This window comes from Leucoraja erinacea, unplaced genomic scaffold (assembly GCF_028641065.1).
Source record: "Leucoraja erinacea ecotype New England unplaced genomic scaffold, Leri_hhj_1 Leri_239S, whole genome shotgun sequence".
NCBI classification, from domain to species: domain Eukaryota; kingdom Metazoa; phylum Chordata; class Chondrichthyes; order Rajiformes; family Rajidae; genus Leucoraja; species Leucoraja erinaceus.
Genome location: NW_026576140.1, coordinates 107,979 through 133,982, shown reverse-complemented (window position 1 = coordinate 133,982; position 26,004 = coordinate 107,979). Strand labels below are relative to the sequence as shown.

At 47.4% G+C, this 26,004-nt stretch overlaps 1 pseudogene; it reads right to left on the bottom strand.

Moving 5' to 3' along the window:
- Positions 1-26,004, bottom strand: part of LOC129716454 (NACHT, LRR and PYD domains-containing protein 3-like) — a 40,142-nt pseudogene that overhangs the window by 12,922 nt on the left and 1,216 nt on the right.

Genomic DNA, 26,004 nt, shown 5'->3' with positions numbered 1-26,004 from the left:
GAGGAGAGGAGAGAGAGGGGAGGAGAGGGGAGGAGAGGGAAGGAGAAGGGAGAAGAGAGGAGAAGGGGGATGGAGGGGGGGGGGAGAGAGGGGAAAGGTGGAGGGGGGGAGAGAGGGGAGAGAGGTGTGAGGGGGAGGAGAGGGGGGGACAGAAGGGAAGGGGAGGGGGACAGGAGGAGGAAGAGGGGAGGGGGAGGAACGTACACTAAGGGAGAGGGATGACAGGTGGGAAGGATGGGAGGGGGAGAGGGGGTGGGGAGAGAATGAAGGTGGGGAGGAGGGGAGGGGGAGGGGAGGGAGAGGGGGAGGAGGAAGGGGAGAGATGGGAGGGAGAGGAGGAGTGAGAGGGGTGAAGAGAGGGGGATGGGGAGGGGGAAGAGAAGGAGGGGGGAAAGGGGAGGAGAGGGGGGGAAGAGAGGTGTGAGGGAGGGAGGAGCGAGGGGGGGAGAGGGGGGGGAAGGGGGAAAGAGTGGGATGGAGAAGTGGGATAAAGGGGGGGTGGGGAAGGGGGGGGGGGGGGGAAGAGGAGAAAAGAAGGGAGGGGGAGGAGGGGGAGAGGGAAAGGGAGGGGTGAAGGGGTGGGGGAGGAGGAAGGAAGGAGGGAGTGGGGGAGAGAGGGAGAAGAGGGATGAGGGAGGGGGAGTCGGGAAGGGAAGGGGGGGAGAGGGGAAGGGTGGAGGAATGAGAGGGGTTTTAGGAGGGGAGGGGGAGAGGTGGAAGAGAAGGAGCGGGGGAAGGGGGGGTGGGAGGGGAAGGGGGGAGGGGTGGGGTAGAGGTGAGGGTGGGGAGAGGAGTGGGGAAAAGAGAGATGGAGAGGGGGGAGGAGGGGTGAGGGGAGACAGGAGAGATAGCTCTGGGGGAGAGAGGTGTGAGGAGGGGGGAGGGAGGGAGAGAGTGAGATGGGGTAGAGGGGGGAGGAGTGTGGGTGGAGGGGGGGAAGAATGGGGGAGAGGGAGTGGAGGGGGGGGGAGAGAGGAGAAGAGAGGGGTGGGGGACGGGAGGAGAGGGAAGGGTGGAGGAGGGGGAGGGGGAGAGAGCGGAGGGGGGAAGAGGTGGGGAGGGAGAGGGGGGGGGAAGAAGTGGGAGAGTGGGGAGGAGGGGAGAGGAGGGGAAGGGAGAGTAGGGAGGAGTGGTGGAAGAGGGACAGGGGGAGTGGTGAAGAGGGACAAAGGGGGAGGGTGAGGGGCAGAGGGGGAAGGGAGGGAGAGGGGTGGGGTGAGAGGGGGGAGGTGGAGAGAGGGGAAGGAGGGCGGAGGGAGGGGAGAGTGGTAGGGGGAGTGGTGGAAGAGAGACAGGGGGAGGTGGTGGAAGAGGGACAAAGGGGGGGGAGGGGTGAGGGACAGAGGGGAGGGAAGGGGGGTAGGGGCAGTGGTGGAAGAGGGAGAGAGGGGAAGGGGTGGGGGGGAGGGGGGGAGGGAGGTGGAAAGGAGGAGGAGAGAGGGGGGGGGGGAGGGAGAGGAAGAGGGGTGGGGTAAGGGGGAGAGGTGGAAGAGTGCGGATGGAGGGGAGGGGGGAGTGGTGGAGGAGGGACAGAGGGGTAGGGGGAAGGGGGTGGGGAGGGAGAGGGGAGGGGGGTGGGGGGGGGGGGAGGGGTGGGGTAGTGGGGAAGAGGGGGGAGGGAGAGGAGAGGAATGGGAATGGGAGAGGGGAGAGGGGTGAGGAGAGGGGGAGGAGAGAGGGGTGGGGGAGGCGAGGAGAGAGGGGAGGGGGAGAGAGAGCTGTGGGGGAGGGGGGAGGGAGGCGAGGAGGGAGATGGGGTAGGGGTAGAGGGGGAAGAGTGTGGAGGGAGGGGGAGAGGGGTGTGCGGAGAGAGGGGAAATAGTAGGGAGGGAGAGAAGAAGGGGGAGGGGTAGGGACAGTCCATCTGTTCCCCATTCCCTATCACCCCCAATCCTCTTTCTCTATTCCCACACACGTGACGACGCGCTTCGACACATGCTGCGGGGGAGGGGGCGGGGCTGGGGCTCCTGCAAAGGCATATGTAAATGACTCCATTCCGATTGGACATCTGTGAGCATTGGGCATTGTGACATCACATGATGGAACGTTCACCAGGAGTGAGGGGTGGTGAAAGCGGGGAGGGAGGGGAGGGGTGGGGGGGTGGTGGAAGAGGCACAGGGGTAGGGGGAAGAGAGAGAGAGGGGGGGGGGGGGGAGAGAGGGAAGGGGGTGGGAGGAGATGGAGAGGGGGGTGGAGAGAGGGGTGGGGGAAGGGGCGAGAGGGAGAAGGAGGCAGGAGGGGGAGGAGGGAGGGGAAGGAGGAGGGAGAGGGGGAAGAGTGTGGAGGGAGGGGAACAGTGGTAGGGGGGCAGGGAAAGAGTGGGATGGGAGGGGGGTACGGGGGGAGAGAGGGGGAATAGTGGTGAGGGAGGGGGGAGGATAAGATTGCGGAAGAGGGGCAGACGGGTAAGGGGAGTGGTGGAAGAGGCAGAGATTGGTAGGGAAGAGAGGTGGGGGAGAGAGGGATGGGGGTTGTCGCGGGGGAGGGAGGTGGGAGACGGGTGAGGAGAGAGGGGAGTGGAGAGAGGGAAAGGGAGGAGAGAGGGGTTGGCGTAGCAACGAATTAAAGGCTGGCATTCACAAGTCAGGCAGGCAGACAGACAGAGACAGACAGAGACAGACAGACAGAGACAGATAGACATCCTGTTCAAGAAGGAACTGCAGATGCTGGAAGATCAAAGCTACACAAAATTGCTGGAGAAACTCAGCGGGTGCAGCAGCATCTATGGAGCGAAGAAAATAGGCGACGTTTCGGGCCGAAACCCTTCTTCAGACTGATGGGGGGTGGGAGGGGAGAAGGAAGGAAAAAGGGGAGGAGGAGCCCGAGGGCGAGGGGATGGGAGGAGACAGCTCAAGGGTTAAGGAAGGGGAGGAGACAGCAAAATTGGGAGAATTCAACATTCATGCCATCAGGATGCAAGCTGCGGAATATGAGGTGCTGTTCCTCCAATTTCCGGTGTTGCTCACTCTGGCAATGGAGGAGACCCAGGACAGAGAGGTCGGATTGGGAATGGGAGGAGGAGTTGAAGTGCTGAGCCACCGGCAGTTCAGGTAGGTTATTGCCGACTGAGCGGAGGTGTTCGGCGAAACGATCCCCAACCCCCGATGTAAATCAGCTGACATCTAGAGCAGCGGATGCAGTAGATGAGGTTGGACGAGATACAGGTGAACCTTTGTCGTACCTGGAACGACTGCTTGGGACCTTGAATGGAGTCGAGGGGGGAGGTGAAGGGACAGGTGTTGCATTTCATGCGGTTGCAACGGAAAGTGCCCGGGGAGGGGGTGGTACGGGAGGGAAGGGAAGAATTGACAAGGGAGTTGCGGAGGGAGCGGTCTTTGCGGAAGGCAGACATGGGGGGAGATGGGAAGATGTGGCGAGTGGTGGGGTCACGTTGGAGATGGCGGAGGATTATGTGTTGTATTTGCCGGCTGGTGGAGTGAAAGGTGAGGACCAGGGGGACTCTGCCCTTGTTGCGAGTGCGGGGATGGGGAGAGAGAGAAGTGTTGCGGGGTATGGATGAGACCCTAGTGCGAGCCTCATATATGGTGGCGGAGGGGAACCCCCGTTCCTTGAAGAACGAGGACATTTCCGATGCCCTGGTATGGAACCCTCGAGCTGTCTCCTCCCATCCCCCAGCCCTCGGGCTCTTCCTCCTCCACTTTTTCCTTCCTTCTCCCCTCCCACCCCCCATCTGTCTGAAGAAGGGTTTTGGACCGAAACGTCGCCTATTTTCTTCGCTCCATAGATGCTGCTGCACCCGCTGAGTTTCTCCAGCAATTTTGTGTACCTTAGATAGATATCCTGTTGTGCTGAAGCAAGCAAGAATGTATTTGTCCTATCTGGGACACATGACAATAAACTCTCTTGACTTGACTATATGACTCGATGAGTGCATGGAGTTAGTGTGTCAGGGCCCTACCAGGAGTGTGTGTGCTTTCCCAGTGTGTCAGGACCCTGTCAGGCGTGTGTGGCGTTTCACAGTGTGTCAGGGCCCTGCCAAGACTGTGTGGGGTTGTACAATATGTCAGGACTCTGCCAGGAGTGTGTGGGGTTACACAGTGTGTCAGGACTCTGCCAGGAGTGTGTGGGGTTACACAGTGTGTCAGGGTCCTGCCAGGAGTGTGTGGGGTTACACAGTGTGTCAGGACTCTGCCAGGAGTGTGGGGGGTTACACAGTGTGTCAGGGCTCCTGCCAGGGGACTGTGTGGGGTTACACAGTGTGTCAGGACTTACACAGTGTGTCAGGGACTCTGTCAGGAGTGTGTGGGGTTACACAGTGTGTCAGGACTCTGCCAGGAGTGTGTGGGGTTACACAGTGTGTCAGGACTCTGCCAGGAGTGTGTGGGGTTACACAGTGTGTCAGGGTCCTACCAGGAGTGTGTGGGGTTACACAGTGTGTCAGGGTCCCACCAGGAGTGTGTGGGGTTACACAGTGTGTCAGGACTCTACCAGGAGTGTGTGGGGCATCACTGCATACACTGTCTCTCTGGGTGTGCACTGGATTTCACAGATCTCATCCACAACCTGATACATTGCAAAGCCATGTACAATTAACGCCTGGAGTTGTTCAAATAGTGGACTAGTGGAATCTCATGTAGATAGGGTGGTAAAGAAAGCTTTTGGTGTGCTGGCCTTTATAAATCAGAGCATGAGTATAGAAGTTGGGATGTAATGTTAAAATTGTACAAGGCATTGGTGAGGCCAATTCTGGAGTATGGTGTACAATTTTGGTCGCCTAATTATAGGAAGGATGTCATCAAAATAGAGAGAGTACAGAGGAGATTTACCAGAATGTTGCCTGGGTTTCAGCAACTAAGTTACAGAGAAAGGTTGAACAAGTTAGGGCTTTATTCTTTGGAGCGCAGAAGGTTAAGGGGGGACTTGATAGAGGTTTTTTAAATGATGAGAGGGATAGACAGAGTTGACGTGGAAAAGCTTTTCCCACTGAGAGTAGGGAAGATTCAAACAAGGGGACATGACTTGAGAATTAAGGGACTGAAGTTTAGGAGTAACATGAGGGGGAACTTCTTTACTCAGAGAGTGGTGGCTGTGTGGAATGACCTTCCAGTGAAGGTGCTGGAGGCAGGTTCGTTTTTATCATTTAAAAATAAATTGGATAGTTATATGGACGGGAAGGGAATGGAAGGTTATGGTCTGAGCGCAGGTATATGGGACATGGGGAGATTATGTGTTCGGCATGGACTAGAAGGGTCGAGATGGCCTGTTTCCGTGCTGTAATTGTTATATGGTTATATAATGCGATGTAATGTTTTCAGTGTATATCAGAGATCAGATGATCTAGGAACTACTATCCACCTCTTTGGTTACGCTCGGAGTTTCCTCGTTTTACCTGGCACTAAACATTATTCCCTTATCATGTATATTTACAGTGTAAATGGTTCGATTATAATCAGATATTGTCTGTCTGCTGACTAAGCAGAATGCAACAAAAGCTTTTTGCTGCACTTCGGTTCAAGTGACAATACACTAAACCAAGTTAAATTAAACCTGAATGTACTGACGAAGTGGCAATCCATAGTGAATTCCCGCCTCAGTCCCAAAAATTCTTCAACCTTTGATCGTCTGATTACCAATTCGCCAAATCTATGAACATAGTTTCAGTATTACATCAATTCTAACAAGTCGTTGGTGTGAACTGTACATTTCAACACTCACCTTCCATATGAGAGGGTAATTCAGCCAAACCTCTGGCGATGTCCATGTATTCTTGTGGATCAGGACCTGTTCAAATCAATGAGCATTCATTAAACCAGACTTGAATAACATTGGTAACTCCAGTGTTTCAATGTGATATTCAGTTCAGTGTGTTGATTTACGTACCGAGCTCCTGGATTTCTTTCAGTATTTTGTGCAGCTTTGGTAATTCATTCTGCATTTTCACAAAGGATTCCCACATCACCCGCCGGGCATGGTTGCCTTTCTCCATCACCAGACTGAGGAAGAGTATGGAACTGTCTCTGCGGTTTCCCTTTACCGCCAGCTCAGCGACACTCTGTGAAGAACAACAATGAATATATTGAGAAGTGACTGAGACAATGCTAATGGGGAGGGAATTAGCTGTTCAGTGATGGAATATTATGGTAGTTTTGAGCATAGTGGCGAGCATTGGATTGCCTCCTCATTCACCCATGGCACTGTGCTGACAATCTGTGTACTCCCAGAGTCCTGACTGTGTGAAACTCACTTCACACCTGACAGTGTCCGAGAACACAGCATAGTACAGCACGAGAACAGGCCATTCAGGCCAATGATGGCTGTGTTGAAACTGATGTGAAATTAATCCAATTCCTTTTGGTCTCACATGGACTGTATCCTACTAGGAATGGACGTGTCCAGTCCAACCTGCATTCCATCCTGCTCTGCATTTGGAAGCTATTATGTTCTTTCATCAACATTCTTACCCTCTGTGAGCCAGCATTCACTCATTGACCAGTTAACATTTGTATTTCTATACCTACCCCCAGTTTTACCCGATCAAAGACATCCCTCTCTTGTACATTTCCTCCAGCTCATCATCCCTTCTCACTGCACATTAACTCGGCTTCTCTTCCCACAGATGCGTAAATAACTGACGTTTGTTGATATGGTAGATTTTAGCAAATGTACTTTTGTTTATTTTATTTCAATTGAATGTTAAACGAACAGTTCAATGTCTTAGACAAATTCAGCAGGTAACACAGCACCTCCATAAACAGTTCTTTTGAGCAGCACATTGTGTGTTTTTTTGTAAACCAGCATCCGAAGTTCCTGGTGCTTATGCCTAATGTCCTCTGTGGTTTAATGAACTGAACTAATTGTGACCAATGAATCTTATGACACTTGAACAGTACTATCACATTTGATTCTGGTTTACTGCTTCCAGACCATTGTGCTAAGATGCATGTGTAGGAAGAACAGCTGGATCAGAATGAACAATTCTCAGAAATCCCCAGGTCACAGGTTTTATTGCAAAGGATGCAAACTGATCAGAGATCAGTGTCTCCATTGCACTGTTCAACCCAGGGAGTGCGAGGTGAGTGGGACTGGCATTGTTGACTCTTCCCCCCTCGATGCCATCAGTACTGTGACAGGAAACAGAAGTCGCCGTGTTCTTTCCACTTACCCTGAGTTCTTGTTCACTGAAGCATCCCTGCCGTCTCATCATGAAGCCGAGACTTTCAACCCCTTCTTCAATCGCCTGTTTCAGTCTCTCCCGATAGAATTTTGTCAGTTGGAAAAATTGGTAGTCGTTCCACTGTGTCAGAAGCTCAGAGAATGTAGGCGTTAGATCTGTGTATTCAAAGAGAGAAATTAAACACCATCTGAAGCAGTCCCCTTGGCTCCAGCTACAACAGCAACCCTCATCCTGACTGTTCCTGCCCCCTATTAGAATGATCAAACCAGAATATAGGAATAAGACAATGTGCTGGTCTGGACCTTTCTTCAGGCTGATTGTGGTGGCGGTGAGCGGGGAGAAATGTGGACAAGAGGAGGGGCAGGTCAAAGCCTGGTAAGTAAGGTGGATGCAGGTGAGGGGAGTTTTTGATCGGCTGATAATTGGACAAAGGTCAGAGATGAAAAGACAGGAGTGAAACAGTTGCAAATTGTGAAGCAAGATGAATTAATGTATGTGGAAAGGGAGGGAGAATTCTGCGCGAGGAGTAAAACTGGTTAGCATCCGGAAAATCCAGTAGGAATTGGCGGGTAAAGCTTAAGAGTTTAGCAAAACAGCAACGAGTCTATTAAACACGAGTAAAGCTTAAGAGATGCAGCGAGACCTGGGTGTCATGGTACACCAGTCATTGAAGGTAGGCATGCAGGTGCAGCAGGCAGTAAAGAAAGCGAATGGTATGTTGGCTTTCATAGCAAGAGGATTTGAGTCTAGGAGCAGGGAGGTTCTACTGCAGTTGTACAGGGTCTTGGTGAGACCACACCTGGAATATTGCGTGCAGTTTTGGTCTCCAAATCTGAGGAAGGACATTATTGCCATAGAGGGAGTGCAGAGACGGTTCACCAGACTGATTCCTGGGATGTCAGGACTGTCTTATGAAGAAAGACTGGATAGACTTGGTTTATACTCTCTAGAATTTAGGAGATTGAGAGGGGATCTTATAGAAACTTACAAAATTCTTAAGGGGTTGGACAGGCTAGATGCAGGAAGATTGTTCCCGATGTTGGGGAAGTCCAGGACAAGGGGTCACAGCTTAAGGATAAGGGGGAAATCCTTTAAAACCGAGATGAGGAGAACCTTTTTCACACAGAGAGTGGTGAATCTCTGGACCTCTCTGCCACAGAGGGTAGTTGAGGCCAGTTCATTGGCTATATTTAAGAGGGAGTTAGATGTGGCCCTTGTGGCCAAGGGGATCAGGGGGTATGGAGAGAAGGCAGGTACGGGATACTGAGTTGATGATCAGCCATGATCATATTGAATGGCAGTGCAGGCTCGAAGGGCCGAATGGCCTACTCCTGCACCTAATTTCTATTTCTGTTTCTATGAGTCTATGCTTCGTCTCTCCAATTGCCAACCATTTTAACTCTCTTCCCATTCCCATTGTAACGTCTCTGACCTTGGACACATGCTCACTGGAGGAACAGCACCTCAAATTCCGCTTGTGTAGCCTGCAATCCAGTGGTATGAACATTGAATTCTCCAATTGTAAGTAACAATCCAAACCGCATGCCCGCATTATTTCCCCCCCCCCCCCCCCCACCCTCTCTGCTGTCTAGCACCGATTTCCCCCCTCCCCATTTCCTGCCTCCTATATTCTTTGCTTTATTTTCACAATCTCCAACTCTCAATCTTTCTGCCTAACACCTTGAATTTTCATCTCTAGCCTTTATCCAACCACCTACCTATCAAAACAATCTCCTCAATAATTTCCATCTCACTTGCCAGGCTATGTGTTGCCGCTCCTCGCTGCCAGTTTACAGCTGCCTCCGACAACCAGCCTGAAGAATCGGGGAGGCTGAGGCAGCGTGTGAGCAGGAAGGGTTAGATAGAGTCTGACCCGGGGAGGATATGACAGTGTGACCCAGGGGGCATGGGCCCAAGGGGGATGAGACAGCGCGTGACCTGGGAAAGGTGGGCACTGGGGAAGTGTGATCATCTCCATAGCCGGTGTTCAGACAGAGAACAATTCACAGCAAAAACACAGTAGACAGATGCACTGATGAAGAGGTGCAGGTGCACTTATCATTCGAGACAACACTGCAGTTGATGCCAACTAATCTCCCTAGGATTATTTTCTACATGAATGAACCACCCATCTTACTCATGGAGAATAGAAACCTTGCAATTGCTCTCCTTCACCCAAGTCTGTCCCACCCATCACCATCGCTCCACTCTCTGTGGCCTCATGCTCCCTGGCTTCAATGTATTCAATCTCTGGAATTCTCTGCCACAGAGGGTAGTTGAGGCCAGTTCATTGGCTATATTTAAGAGGGAGTTAGATGTGGCCCTTGTGGCTAAGGGGATCAGGGGGTATGGAGTGAAGGCAGGTACGGGATACTGAGTTGGATGATCAGCCATGATCATATTGAATGGCGGTGCAGGCTCGAAGGGCCGAATGGCCTACTCCTGCACCTAATTTCTATGTTTCTATACTTTGTCATGTGTACCCAAGTCCAGTGACCAACCTCCTATACACGAGGATCAGGAGAGGAAGTGATACACTATCTATTATATATAATAGATTAATGCACACAGTCTTTTACCCAGAGGAGGGAAATCAAGAAACAAATGACATAGGTTTCAGGTGGGGTAGGGGATTTTATGGTGAAACCGGTACATGGATAGGATAGGTTTAGAGGGACATGGGCCTTACGCAGATTTGTGGGACTATAGTAGATCGGCCATGTTGTTTGACATGTTCAAGGTGAGCCGAAGAGCCTTGTTCCATGCCATGTGCCTCCATGACTCTGAGGCACAACTTGGACCATAATAACTCCAACAGTGTCCAAACACAAGAGTCACCATGTTTTATGCACCAACTTTCGGTTGAAAGGAAACAGTAAAAATTGGAAAGAGCCCTGGTTTTCAAGGGAAATTGGACATCTTGTTCGGAAAAAGAGGGAGATCTACAATAATTATAGGCAGCATGGAGTAAATGAGGTGCTTGAGGAGTATAAAGAATGTAAAAAGAATCTTAAGAAAGAAATTAGAAAAGCTAAAAGAAGATATGAGGTTGCTTTGGCAAGGTGAAAGTAAATCCAAAGGGTTTCTACAGCTATATTAATAGCAAAAGGATAACGAGGGATAAAATTGGTCCATTGGAGAGACAGAGTGGGAAGCTATCTGCAGAGCCAAAAGAGATGGGGAGATATTGAACAATTTCTTTTCTTCGGTATTCACCAAGGAGAAGGATATTGAATGATGTGAGGTAAGGGAAACGAGTAGGGTAGCTATGGATACTATGAGTTTCAAAGTAAAAGAAGTACTGACACTTTTGAAAAATATAAAAGTGGATAAGTCTCCATGTCCTGATAGGATATTCCCTAGGACATTGAGGGAAGTTAGTGTAGAAATAGCCAGGGCTATGACAGAAATATTTCAAATGTCATTAGAAACGGGAATAGTCCCCGAGGATTGGCGTACTGCGCATGTTGTTCCATTGTTTAAAAAGGGTTCTAAGAGTAAACCTAGCAATTATAGACCTGTTAGTTTGACTTCAGTGGTGGGCAAATTAATGGAAAAGATACTTAGAGATAATATATAAGCATCTGGATAAACAGGGTCCGATTAGGAACAGTCAACATGGATTTGTGCCTGGAAGGTCATGTTTGACTAATCTTCTTGAATTTTTTGAAGAGGTTACTAGGGAAATTGACGAGGGTAAAGCAGTGGATGCTGTCTATATGGACTTTAGTAAGGTCTTTGACAAGGTTCCTCATGGAAGGTTGGTTAAGAAGGTTCAACTGTTGGGTATAAATGCAGGAATAACAAGATGGATTCAACAGTGGCTGAATGGGAGAAGCCAGAGGGTAATGGTGGATGGCTATTTGTCGGGTTGGAGGCAGGTGACTAGTGGGATGCCTCAGGGATCTGTGTTGGGTCCTTTGTTGTTTGTCATGTACATCAATGATCTGGATGAAGGGGTGGTAAATTGGATTAGTAAGTATGCAGATGATACCAAGATAGGGGGTGTTGTGGATAATGAAGAGGGTTTCCAAAGTCTACAGAGTGATTTAGGCCATTTGGAAAAATGGGCTGAAAGATGGCAGATGGAGTTTAATGCTGATAAATGTGAGGTGCTACACCTTGGCAGGACAAATCAAAATAGGGCGTACATGGTAAATGGTAGGGAATTGAAGAACACAGTTGAACAGAGGGATCTGGGAATAACCGTGCATAGTTCTTTGAAGGTGGAATCTCATATAGATAGGGTGGTAAAGAAAGCTTTTGGTATGCTAGCCTTTATAAATCAGAGCATTGAGTATAGAAGCTGGGATGTAATGTTAAAATTGTACAAGGCATTGGTGAGACCAAATCTGCAATATGGTGTACAATTTTGCTCGCCCAATTATAGGAAGGATGTCAACAAAATAGAGAGAGTACAGAGGAGATTTACTAGAATGTTGCCTGGGTTTCAACAACTAAGTTACAGAGATAGGTTGAATAAGTTAGGTCTTTATTCTCTGGAGCGCAGAAGGTTAAGGGGGGACTTGATAGAGGTCTTTAAAATGATGAGGATAGACAGAATTGATGTGGACAAGCTTTTCCCTTTGAGAATAGGGAAGATTCAAACAAGAGGACATGTCTTCAGAATTAAGGGACAGAAGTTTAGGGGTAACATGAGGGGGAACTTCTTTACTCAGAGAGTGGTAGCTGTGCGGAATGAGCTTCCAGTGGAGGTGGTGGAGGCAGGTTCATTGGTATCATTTAAAAATAAATTGGATAGGCATATGGATGAGAAGGGAATGGAGGGTTATGGTACGAGTGCAGGCAGGTGGGACTAAGGGAAAAAAAGTTGTTCGGCACGGACTTGTAAGGCCGAGATGGCCTGTTTCTGTGCTGAAATTGTTATATGGTTTATATATGGTTATAACTTATACTCTTCACTTTCTCAGAAAGCCTCTCCCCAGTCACTGCATTAATGCACATCTGATTCTTCAATGAGGATGATTCATAACTTCTACGATCACTCCCTCTGTCCTTTCAACTACGGCCTGCAGATGTTAACATCCTCTCTTTCTCAGTCCCTTCCTTAATTCCCTATCCTTCTGACCTGTGGACCATGCATTAGATGCAAACCAGATATCAAGACAACATTTATATTGTGAAGAATTCTGCAACACACCTGTGTTCTTCCTTGTTGTTGAGGTGACTGGAGCCGCAGTTCTGTTTCCAACTTTAGCAATGTTGTGGATGGGTGTTACCATATTCTGCTGCCCTGCAGTAAACCGAATAATAATAGTGGGATTAGACAATGATTAAGACAAGTAGAAAAAGATTACCAAGTGAACCGTGAACCACTATACACCATTATCAATCTCCCGCTGTTGGGGGTGGGAGTGGGTAGGTTTGGGGGGAGGGGAAGAGGCGTGGAATGTCAACATTATAGGAAGGATGTCGCCTAATTATAGGAAGGATGTCAACAAAATAGAGAGAGTACAGAGGAGATTTACTAGAATGTTGCCTGGGGTTTCAGCAACTAAGTTACAGAGAAAGGTTGAACAAGTTAGGGCTTTATTCTTTGGAGTGCAGAAGGTTAAGGGGGGACTTGATAGAGGTCTTTAAAATGATGAGAGGGGTAGACAGAGTTGACGTGGAAAAGCTTTTCCCACTGAGAGTAGGGAAGATTCAAGCAAGGGGACATGACTTGAGAATTAAGGTACTGAAGTTTAGGGGTAACATGAGGGGGAACTTCTTTACTCAGAGAGTGGTGGCTGTGTGGAATGAGCTTCCAGTGAAGGTGGTGGAGGCAGGTTTGTTTTTATCATTTAAAAATAAATTGGATAGTTATATGGACGGGAAGGGAATGGAAGGTTATGGTCTGAGCGCAGGTATATGGGACTAGGGGAGAATATGTGTTCGGCACGGACTAGAAGGGTCGAGATGGCCTGTTTCCGTGCTGTAATTGTTATATGGTTATATGGTTATTAAACCAGAAACTAAACTGAATCAGCCATTTCCATCCTGTGGTCTGGTGGTGTAACAGTATTGAAATCTTGCACTGAGCGACTCACGTCTTCACATTTAAACCTTTCCCCAAGGGACACGTCAAAATATGTTGCAGCTCCTACACCGTCTAGCATAACACTGTGCACTTGCCTGACAGCCCATTCATTTGGATCAATGAGTCAATAATTAGACCGATGCTTCAAAGGCCAGTGCTGGGTCTCCCAGGTTTAAAACCTATATTAATGGCGTGGATGTGATGATTTAACAGTTTAGCAGGGCACTTGAAAATATGGCGCGGATTGTTTGGATCATCGAAATAGGTTGATTGAGCAACTAATAAAAAGGCAAGCTGCACCCTGTTGGGAGTAGTTGTATTCTTAGAGAGGCTGTGTACAGGGCAAGTGCGAGTCTTCGGCTCACAAGTCCTCGGAAAGGAGTCTGAGGTGAGGGGCAGGAGATAAAGGTCCAGTCTGTTGAACCTGCTGAGTAGGCTGTTGAGTGAGATTTTTGAGCTTGTTGTCTCTTATTTCAGTGCCGTCAAGAGGCAGGTGGAATGATGCAACGTTCCTCCTGCAGCTTCACGGGACATGACTTCAGAATGAAGGGACAGAAGTTTAGGGGTAACATGAGGGGGAACTTCTTTACTCAGAGAGTGGTAGCGGTGTGGAATGAGCTTCCAGTGGAAGTGGTGCGGCAGGTTCGTTGGTATCATTTAAAAATAAATTGGATAGGCATATGGATGAGAAGGGAATGGAGGGTTATGGTATGAGTGCAGGCAGGTGGGACTAAGGGAAAAAAGTTGTTCGGCACGGACTTGTAGGGCCGAGATGGCCTGTTTCCGTGCTGTAATTGTTATATGGTTATATGGTTATATGGATGTCGTGCAACTGCTGGTGTCCCTGGTGACTAAACCCGTGGGAAATGTGTCTCAGTACCGCTCCTTGCTGGCTGTATTTGTGAATTGGAGATGCAGATGGACGATCCAGCGATCAACCGAGAGACCCTTTGGACAAAACTAACAGCGAGATGGTCATGACCAAAGACCAGGATAAAAGGATGTGGGTGACCATCAGCTCCTGTATTTAAGAATGGCTGCAAGGCATAGACCAGTGAACCAAACGTCTGTGGTAGGCAAATGACTGGAGAATATTGAGGGGAATGATATATCTATAAAGGGCTGATTACAGATAGTTAGCATAGTTTTGTAAGTCGGAGATCATATCTCACAAATCTGATTGAATTTTCTGAAGTAACTTAAAAGATTGATAATGGAAAAGCCAGAGGCTTTACTTTTATGGACTGCAGGGTATTTGGTAACGTTCCACATGATAGGCTGCTTTGTAAGGTTTCATCGCAAGTGATCCAGGAAGAGCTAGCTGACTGGACAGAGAATTCATGATGAAAGGAAGCAGAGGGTGATGGTGGAAGTTTGTTTTTCAGACTGCAGGCCTGTGATCGTTGCTGGCCCCATTGCTGTTTGTAGTTTATATCAAAGATTTGGATGAGTACACAAGGCATGATTAGTACGATGGTTATCAAATGATGCAAAGGGGTCTTCATCCGTTGGGCTGAGGAAAGTTGAATGGAGTTTAATACAGGTAAGCACAAAGTGTTGCATTTGGGGAAGTCAAAGCAGGACAGGACCTTAGTGAATGACAGGGCTCATCAGTGAGAATATTGAGTATAGTAGTCGGGATGTTATGTAACAGGTGGACAGGACTTTGGCCAGGTCACATTTAGAGTAGTGTTCCGTTCTGGACACCTTGTTATAGGAAAGATGTTACCAAACTGGAAAGGGTGTGGAGAAGACTTAAGAGCATGTAAGAGCAAGTTGCCAGGATTCGAGGGCCTGAATTACATGGAGAGGTTGAGCATGTAAGCACTTTATTCTTTGTAGCGCAGGAGGATGAGGGATGATCTTATTGAGGCCGATAAGTTCGTGAAGGGGGGGGGGGGTGAATAGTGTCTTAGACCCAGAGTAGGGGAATGAAGAAACGGAGAACATAGATTGAAGGCGAGAGGAGAAAGATTTAATAGGAATGTGGGGGAAAACATTTTCACACAGAGCATGTTGGATATATGGAACGAGATACCGGAGGAGGTAGTTGAGGCAGGTGATACCACAACATTTAAAATATATTTGCACAGGTGCACAGATCAGGAAGGTTTAAAAGGGTATGGACCAAATGCAGGCAGGCGGGACCAGTGCAGATGGGGCATCTTGGGCCGAAGAGCCTATTTCCTTGCTGTACGAGTCTATGACTTTATGATTTGTATTAATGAAGCCAAACTTGCATAGAACATAGAATAGTGCAGCACGGGAACTGGTCCTTTGATGCCCCATATCTGCATCAACAATATCATGCCAATTTGAATTAATCCCAATCTACCTTCTCATGGACTGGATCCCTCTGTTCCCTGACTGTGTCAGTCATCTGTCAGTCTACACAGCTTTTTCACCACCTCCTCTGGCACCGACCAAATACTGCGTACAAACTTGTCCAGCCTGTCCCCTTTAAATGTTCCTCTCTCCAGTAAGAGATATCCCCCCCTGGGAACAAGACTGATAAGATCTATGCCCCTTTTATTATGTACTTCTGTTAGGCCGCCACTCAGCCTTCATTACTCAAAGAAAGCAATCCGATCTTCGTCTGCCTTAACTCAGACTATATTTCCAACATGTTTAGTTTAATTTAGAGATACAGCGCAGAAACAGGCCCTTTCGCCTCACCAGGACAGCTCCGACCAGCGATCTCTGCATATTAGTACTATCCTACATCGACTAGGGACAATTTTTACATTCACCAAACCAATTAACCTTCATACCTGTACGTCTTTGGAGTGTGGGAGGAAACCGAAGATCATGGAGTAAAACCCACGCAGGTCACGGGGAGAACGTACAAGCTGCGTACAGACAGCACCCGTACTCGGGATCGAACCCAGGTGTCCGGCGCTGTGCCACTGTGCCGCCTAATGTCCATTCCGGATCTTTTGACAACTTTCCTCATTATCCACAATTCTGCAAATGGTTCCATTGTTTTTGAACTTACAAACTCGTCCACCTACGTTTTTGACCAAATCGTGGACATAGAAATTAGGTGCAGCAGTAGGCCATTCGGCCCTTCGAGCCTGCACCGCCATTCAATATGATCATGGCTGATCATCCAACTCAGTATCCCGTACCTGCCTTCTCTCCATACCCTCTGATCCCCTTAGCCACAAGGGCCACATCTAACTCCCTCTTAAATATCGCCAATGAACTGGCCTCGACTACCCTCTGCGGCAGAGAGTTCCAGAGATTCACCACTCTCTGTGTGAAAAAAGTTCTTCTCATCTCAGTTTTAAAGGATTTCCCCCTTATCCTTAAGCCCTTGTCCTGGACTTCCCCAACATCGGGAACAATCTTCCTGCATCTAGCCTGTCCAACCCCTTAAGAATTTTGTAAGTTTCTATAAGATCCCCTCTCAATCTCCTAAATGCTAGAGAGTATAAACCAAGTCTATCCAGTCTTTCTTCATAAGACAGTCCTGACATCCCAGGAATCAGTCTGGTGAACCTTCTCTGCATGCCCTCTATGGCAAAAATGTCAGATTTGGAGACCAAAACTGTACGCAATACTCCAGGTGTGGTCTCACCAAGACCCTGTACAACTGCAGTAGAACCTCCCTGCTCCTATACTCAAATCATTTTGCTATGAAAGCTAACATACCATTCACTTTCTTCACTGCCTGCTGCACCTGCATGCCTACTTTCAATGACTGGTGTACCATGACACCCAGGTCTCGCTGCATCTCCCCGTTTCCTAGTCGGCCACCATTTAGATAATAGTCTGCTTTCCTGTTTTTGCCACCAAAATGGATAACCTCACATTTATCCACATTATACTGCATCTGCCAAACATTTGCTCACTCACCCAGCCTATCCAAGTCACCTTGCAGTCTCCTAGCATCCTCCTCACAGCTAACACTGCCCCCCAGCTTAGTGTCATCCGCAAGCTTGGAGATATTGCCTTCAATTCCCTCATCCAGATCATTAATATATATTGTAAATAGCTGGGGTCCCAGCACTGAGCCTTGCGGTACCCCACTTGTCACTGGTTGCCATTGTGAAAAGGACCCGTTTGCTCCTACTCTTTGCTTCCTGTTTGCCAGCCAGTTCTCTATCCACATCAATACTGAACCCCCAATGCCGTGTACTTTAAGTTTGTATACTAATCTCTTATGTGGGACCTTGTCGAAAGCCTTCTGGTTTAGACATGTTTAGAAATTGTGGAGGTTCCAGAACTGATCCTTGCAGAATATTATTGGTCTAGTCAGCACTCCTACACCATTATTCCTATCTCCCGTTTCCCCGCGCCCAAACCCATTTGTTTTTTTTCTCTTCTCTGTCCCTAGTCTTCACCATTCTGCAGGATCCACTTCCCTCCAATTTCACTCACCTGGTCCTTGGATGAGACTCGATGATTCCTTGTTTGATGAATCTCGGTCATGCTGGACTTTGCCACTTGGGTCAGTTCCAGGGCCGTGACCCACGTCTCCTATTCCTCTCCCTCGGGACTGACATTGTTCACTTTCCTCTTCGGCGGGTTCACATTCCATTAACGTTCCGTTCTCAATCCGTCTTTGCTTTTCTGTCGTTGTTCCTGTGTTCTGACCATCCTTCTTTGATGAGGTGCGTGGCCTAAGTCTTTTGAGGAAATTGCGCACTTGAGTTAATTTCCCACCTGAAAAAAAACAATAATTGCAAGTTGCAGAGAAATTTCAAATTGAGAAAACCACAGGTTCCGAATATCCGGCAGTAATCTGCTGACATTCTGGGGCAAGTGGAAGTTAATGATCATCTTAGAAACAGAGCAAGAAAACAGGCCCTTCGGCTCAACCCAACCAAAATGCCCCAATCGAAGTGGTCCCATCAATCTACGGGTTAACCTTAATCTTTCTAAACCGCTCTGTCCAAATGTCTTTTGCGGAAAAGATTTAATATGAATCTGAGGGGTGGTGGGTGTATGGAACAAGCTGCCGGAGGAGGTAGTTAAGGAAAGGACTTTTCCTACGTTTAAGAAACAGTTAGACAGGTCGATGGATAGGACAGGTTTGGAGGGGTATGTGCCAAACGCGGGCAGGTGGGACAGGTCTAGCTGGACATTGTAGCCGGTGTGAGCAAGATGGGCTGACGGGCCTGTTTCCATGCTGTATCACTCTATAACTCTATGAAATGTTATTATAGTACCCGCTTCAATTACCACATCGGACAGCTTGTTCCATATACCCACCAATCTTTGTGAAGATGTTAACCCTCGAGTCCCTATTAAATGGCTCCCCTCTCACCTTAAGCCTTTGCCCTTTAGATTCTTCTACTCTGAGAAAAAATACCTGTGCATACCCCCTATCTATTACCCCCTCATGATGTTATACATCTCTATAAGATCACCCATCAATCTCAATATTCCACAATACTTTATTCACATGAACCTAGTTACAGTGAACTGCTTTGTTTTGCACATAACTGGATAAAATCGTACAGCAGACCACAACCAGGCAGTACGCATGAGTCGCCGAGTTAATCAAACAGTTTTATCTGCTGCTCACAGCGGCGATCCAGGTCAATAACGCCACCCCACCCCCATCTCCCCTGGGTACCACTGTTGTTGGTGGCCCTCTTTTTCCTCGACGACCTCCCCTGGAGTAAAGAGAGCACAGTACACAATGGAATTTAACATAAACAGCCACCAGAATGCAATCAGCATTCTTCACTGTGATGCAAGGCAATAAAATTCAGTCATCTTCCTCCTTTGTTCACCCCTGGTCAGGGCCTTGATCCCACCCCAGTTACTGCTACAGATGTACAGGCCCCCTCGTCGGGCTGATCGAAACTCCGACGTCGGCTTGGAGTTCCCGAATCGGCCACTTGCTTCTTACCGGAGACCCTAGCTTCACAATGAGCCCACAGGCGCCCACTGGATGGAGTTACAACACTGGCAATCCCTGGCAAAGGATCCCAGGCTCCGTGTTGTTAAAGTTTGCGCCGCTCTCATGGCTAGAAGCTCCGCAGACCTGCTCCATGATGTTAAAGTAAACAGGCCCAGTGGTTGGAGCTCCAACCCGGCGATCCTCGGCAAAGTATGCCATCGTCAGCTCCACGATGGTAAGTCCTCCGCGCCTGCTGTTTGAAACTCTGGCCCCGTCTCTGGTCTGGGAGGCCGTAACAATCCAGCAAAGATACAATCCAGTTATTAGGCCGCGAGGAGGGGCGAAGATGCGAAAAGTCGCATCTCCGTTGAGGTAGGTAACCATAACCAGTTTCCCCCTATACACCCCACCCAGCCCCCACATGAAAACATACCAAGAAAAATTAAGACATACATTTAGACATACTAAAAATAACAAAAAGTTTAAAAAAAAAACGCACATGCTGCTGGTTAGGCTGCTGCTCAGCTGGTGGAATCCCTGGTGGAATCCCCCTTGGACATTTAACCATATAACCATATAACAATTACAGCACGGAAACAGGCCATCTCGACCCTTCTAGTCCGTGCCGAACACGTATTCTCCCCTAGTCCCATACCTGCGTTCAGACCATAACCCTCCATTCCTTTCCTGTCCATATAACTATCCAATTTATTTTTAAATGATAAAAACGAACCTGCCTCCACCAACTTCACTGGAAGCTCATTCCACACAGCCACCACTCTCTGAGTAAAGAAGTTCCCCCTCATGTTACCCCTAATCTTCTGTCCATTAATTCGCAAGTCATGTCCCCTTGTTTAAATCTTCCCAACTCTCAGTGGGAAAAGCTTTTCCACGTCAACTCTGTCTATCCCTCTCATCATTTTAAAGACCTCTATCAAGTCCCCCCTTAACCTTCTGCGCTCCAAAGAATAAAGCCCTAACTTGTTCAACCTTTCTCTGTAACTTAGTTGCTGAAACCCAGGCAACATTCTAGTAAATCTCCTCAGTACTCTCTCTATTTTGTTGACATCCTTCCTATAATTAGGCGACCAAAAACTGGGCGGCCAACAAGGTTTGGACAGACCGAAGAGCACCACACTCGAGATGAACAAAGAATAATGCCTCCAGCGCACCAAAGAATAACATTTTAGCCTGCCCAACCTCTTTCAACGGCTCATGCCCTTAGAACTGGGAACATCCGCGTAAATCGTCTTTGCACAACCTTCCATCTTAATGCTATCTTTACTGAAATAGGGTGATTAAACTGAGCAGAATGCAAGTGCAGCCAAGGTCTTGTGCAACTGCAACATACGTTCCAACTTTTATATTGAATATCCCGAATGATTAAGGCCAGCGTACCAAAATCCGCCTTCACCACTATCTACCCGTGATGCCAGTTTTTGGGAATTTACTTGTACCGGATACTCTCCAAGGCATTTCCATTCAACGTGAAGGTCCTATCCTGGTTCGACTTCACAAACTTACATGTCCAAACTTACTAATCATACTTTAACATCGCCGCTGAATTCATTTCTTCAGATGAGACAGCAGTGGGCCCAACATGGAGCCTAAGTGGCGCACCATTCACAGGCTTCCAGTCTGAAAAGCAATCTTCCACCATCAATCTGCTTCCAGTCATCAAGCCAATACTGTATGCAGTTCGGCAACCCCGTAGACACCATACGATCTAACCTACCGCAGGGAATCTTACAGGCTGAAATATATACAAACTATGTCTCTGGCCCTGCCCTCATCAACCTACGCATTTATTCTTCAAAAGTGCCAGTCAAATTAGTGAAAGACGACCTCCAAAGCCAAAACCAATGTGATTATCGCCAATATCTGTCTTTTCAAATACACATACATTTTACCACTTTATATCCGTAACTGTTTTACCACAAACATTAGGCTAACTACTCTGTAGTTTTCATTCTTCTCGTGGTTCCTTGTCTAGAGCTATCAGGATTTTCTTTGCAACACTTCTAAAACAGAAGCACAGCATTATCTACCCTCAAATGTTCAGCACTTCACCCACAGTTAACGATCATTCACATATCTCAGCCAGTCCTCCTGCAATTTATTCTCTGACTTTCAACAGTGGCCTTAGATACATCTAATCACAGGCCCCATAGATTTACTTATCTTCATACAGGTAAGGACATCCAGCACCACTTCGCCTGTAATACAACTGCACTCAAGATTTTGTGTTTCTCCATGATAAATACAGAGGAGAAACTGTAATGGAAGACCTTGCCCATCTCCTGCAGTTCCACACATAGATGACCAGTGAGGGTATCATTTCACTCTATAGTTACCCCTTTCCCTTTAATATACGTGTAACATTTATTTGACTTCTCCTTAATTATAAGTACCACCATGTTCACACTATTTGCCCTCCTGTTTTTGTTCTTATGTATGCTCCTCAACTTCTCACACTTCTCCCAGGAAAGCATTGATCCTTGCAGTCTATACCTAACCCATGTTCTCTTTTCCCTAACCAGAGCCTAAATTTCTCTCATCATCCTGGGTTCCTCACTTGTACTTCACTGACAACATGCATATCTTGAAATTTCACTATCTCAATTTAAAAACTTCCCCTTTCAGACGTCCCTTTGCCCACATACTACTTAGTCCAATGATTGTTCCTATCTCATACTGTCAAAGTTGGACTCCCACCACCAATATAACCATATAATAATTACAGCACGGAAACAGGCCATCTCGACCCTTCTAGTCCGTGCCGAACACATATTCTCCCCTAGTCCCATATACCTGCGCTCAGACCATAACCTTCCATTCCCTTCCCGTCCATATAACTATCCAATTTATTTTTAAATGATAAAAACGAACCTGCCTCCACCACTTTCACTGGAAGCTCATTCCACACAGCTACCACTCTCTGAGTAAAGAAGTTCCCCCTCATGTTACCCCTAAACTACAGTCCCTTCATTCTCAAGTCATGTCCCCTTGTTTGAATCTTCCCTACTCTCAGTGGGAAAAGCTTTTCCACGTCAACTCTGTCTATCCCTCTCATCATTTTAAAAACCTCTTAATTTAAAATTTTACATTGAAGACCAGAACTATTCTTTTACACAGGGTTTCAAAGCTAATTGAATTGTCGTCATTGGTCACAAAGTCCACTGACATCTCAGTTCAAACTGTCTGAATACTACTTTTGACTCTGTCCGCAGCCAATCAGTTTAAATCCTCTTTTGCAGCCCTTTCCAAACTGGCCACCAGGATGTAAATCTCCTTCCAGTTCAGGTTCATCGTCTCCAGGTCACATATATCCCAGAAAAGATCCAAATTGTCCAAATATCTGAATCTCCGACCCATACACCAACTCCCCAGTCATGCATTCATTTTCACTGTACGTGCATTAATGTCACATGTACCGAAGTGCTGTGAAAAGCTTGGTTTTACATGTAATAATCCAAACAGAACGGATAAACCAACACAGACCCAATCAATTTAAACTCAGGAACAGATTAAACAAAGCTGATCAGTTCCTTGGACAAAGTGCAATGTCCTTGATGGGGTAGACGTAAATAGGTAAAACGGTAAATTGGAAGGACAGGAATACATCCCTAGCTGCATTTACAAATTAGATAAGAGCGTGGAAGAAGCTGTCCTTGAATCTGGTACACAAAAATGCTGGAGAAACTCAGCGGGTGCAGCAGCATCTATGGAGCGAAGGAAATAGGTAACGTATCGGGCCGAAACCCTTCTGAATCTGGTGCTATGTTATCTCCATATATCTAATATAAAATTTGGATGCGTTACTTTGAGATAATTTGATAATTTTGTTCCAAGTATTCCCGATTTTGGCCTTTCCGATTTGAACCAGTATTTATGGACGATTAGGCAACATGTTAGACGGAGAAATAGCATTTCAAATGTAATCCTGATAAGGGCAAGTTGACGCATGTTGGAGGGATAAATAAAACCAGGATATTCGCCATGAATTGCAAGGGCCTAGAGTCTACTGAGAAACACCCGTACAAATCCATAGATCCCTAAAGTCAGCAACACACAGTAAGACAACATTTAACATTCTTATAGTATAGGAGCAGGGAGGTTCTACTGCAGTTGTACAGGGTCTTGGTGAGACCACACCTGGAGTATTGCGTACAGTTTTGGTCTCCAAATCTGAGGAAGGACATTATTGCCATAGAGGGAGTGCAGAGACGGTTCACCAGACTGATTCCTGGGATGTCAGGACTGTCTTATGAAGAAAGACTGGATAGACTTGGTTTATGCTCTCTAGAATTTAGGAGATTGAGAGGGGATCTTATAGAAACTTACAAAATTCTTAAGGGGTTGGACAGGCTAGATGCAGGAAGATTGCTCCCGATGTTAGGGAAGTCCAGGATAAGGGGTCACAGCTTAAGGATAAGGGGGAAATCCTTTACAACCGAGATGAGAAGAACTTTTTTCACACAGAGAGTGGTGAATCTCTGGAACTCTCTGCCACAGAGGGTAGTTGAGGCCAGTTCATTGGCTATATTTAAGAGGGAGTAAGATGTGGCCCTTGTGGCTAAGGGGATCAGGGAGTATGGAGAGAAGGCAGGTACGGGATACTGAGTTGGATGATCAGCCATGATCATATTGAATGGCGGTGCAGGCTCGAAGGGCCGAATGGCCGACTCCTGCACCTAATTTCTATGTTTCTAACATTCTTATTATTAGCTGCAGCATTGAATGCAAGTGCAGGGAGGCGATAGAATTTTATAGGGAGTTGATTAAGCCTTACGTTGGAGGTGTATGTGCAATTCTGATCTCCATACTGTGGGAAGGATGCCTTTACACTGGATAAGATGTGGAGGAGATTCATCAGGGTATTGCTCGGAAATGAATATTTCACTTATCAGCAGAGACTGGAGTGATTTAAGTCGTCTTCCTTGAAACTGGCGCGGACAGGCAGTGATCCAGAAGTCCATAATACTGTGAGAAAAATAGGGTCAATGGCAAAAATATTTTTCTCCATAGCATTTTTTTCATAATTCTCCATCGATTTAATGCGGGCACCATGAGGTTTAGAGGATGATCTTTCAGGAAGAATCTTTCAGCAGTGATGGCTGCAGTCTGGGACATACTGCCTGAGGTGGTGTTGGAGGCAGGTACACTGTCACAACATTGTCACAGGGGCACCTGAATGTGCATTTGAACTGTAAATTGATAGTTGGCGACAGACTATGGGCTCAGAAATGGGATTAGTGTAGATAAATTGACAGGTAGCAAATGGGTCAAAGGCTCATCTTTGCGTAGAATCTGATTCTGGACTCTGATATTCTGATTTAACTTTTGCGGTAACTCAAAGAATTTGTTTCCAAAAAGAGTGCTGATTTATCAGACGATTTCTGCATCCGCCCACCTGTGACTGTGATGTCTGTGCTCAGCCCCTTCCCTATTCCCACTTCCGTGTGAACATAATTTCTTACATCAGGTGCACACGCACTGTCAGGGCATCATATATATGTCACAGAAGACAAACCTTTTTGTTTCTTTGATGTAGAGGCCACTGAATCACCTCCCCAGTCTCCACCTTCAGCCATGACAGGCGATCACAAACTCGGTAGCTCTGGAATAAACAAGATTAACAGAACCATCAGGTGACAATTGAATGTGAAGAAAGACATTGCCTTGTGAACCAATAAACAGCATTGCAGTGCAGCGGAGATGTGGAAAACACCCCATCCAAACAAGATGGTGTACCCCAGCAAACTAACAAACAATCAAGGCAGGAGTAGACCACCTAGATCTTCATGTCTGCCCTGTCATCCATAACACTTTGTCTGATCTATCCAAGGGAGCAATTCATAATTTGTGCCAGATCCCTGAAGCTTTCAAAACCCCTGATCACCGTATCGGTATTCCAGACCAAACATCCACAACTCACCTGTTTGGAGGCTTCAACTCACAGAGAAAGAGGGAAAACACCCACTGATTGGGAATTACTGTCGCACTCTGCTGCCCCTATTCTTCCCACAACCCTGCCATCCAGGACAAAAGCTTCCATACCATCATGTTACCCATTGCCAAATTCCCCACGTGCTGGAACGGGGAATAAACCATTTCATGGGCCAACTGCAAACGTCCCAAATCTGCTGGAAACTGTAGTCCCCACTGCTCCCATGGTACATTCCACCACATCCCTGGAGTTTAATTTCCAGAATAGAAGGATTATATCCCAGGCCTGGACTCTGCAGGGTCTCCATGATGTCAGGTGATGTCTGTAGTACCACCTCTAGTCCCACTTCACGGGAGAATCATCCGTTTCATCTCTACAGGACGCTGCCCAAACCCGATCAAAGGTTCATCGGACAGCTTTACCGGGAGAGAGCTGGAGATGTCAGGCGCGATGAGTGGGCTGGGTTGGAGGATGAACTGGGGTAATGTCTCCAGTGCCTTCCAGGAGGCGTCTCCTGGGCCACAATGATGGCTGGGCGAGGAGAGGAGAGGGACGTCGGTTCACAGGAACTGCTACAGTATATCGAACTCGCGGGTGGACCGGCTTTGGACTTTGGAAATGGCGAAGCCTGCATGCAAAAATAATGTCACTGTGCAAGAAATAAGAACAGTAGGTGTAAGGTAGGTTTGAAGATTTGCGGATTGTGAATCTGGAAGGAGAGTAGCGGGAAGCGGGAAGAGCTGGATGGAAATAAGTGAGAGCGCAGATGGGCCACAGGTTTGAGTTGGAAGAAAGCTGCAGTTACCTAAAATTGGAGATTTCAAATTTAATTTGTAACGGTATGAAGATTGAATGAGGTGCTGTTCCTTCAATTTGCATGCAGAAGTAGCAATGGAGGAGTCCGGCGACAAAAAGGTACAAAGCTCAGCAATTGCCGTGGCGGACCGAGCGCAAATGTTCAGTTAAACTCTCGCCGGGTCTACGCTTAGTCTCGACAATGTACAGGATGTCACATCGGGAACACC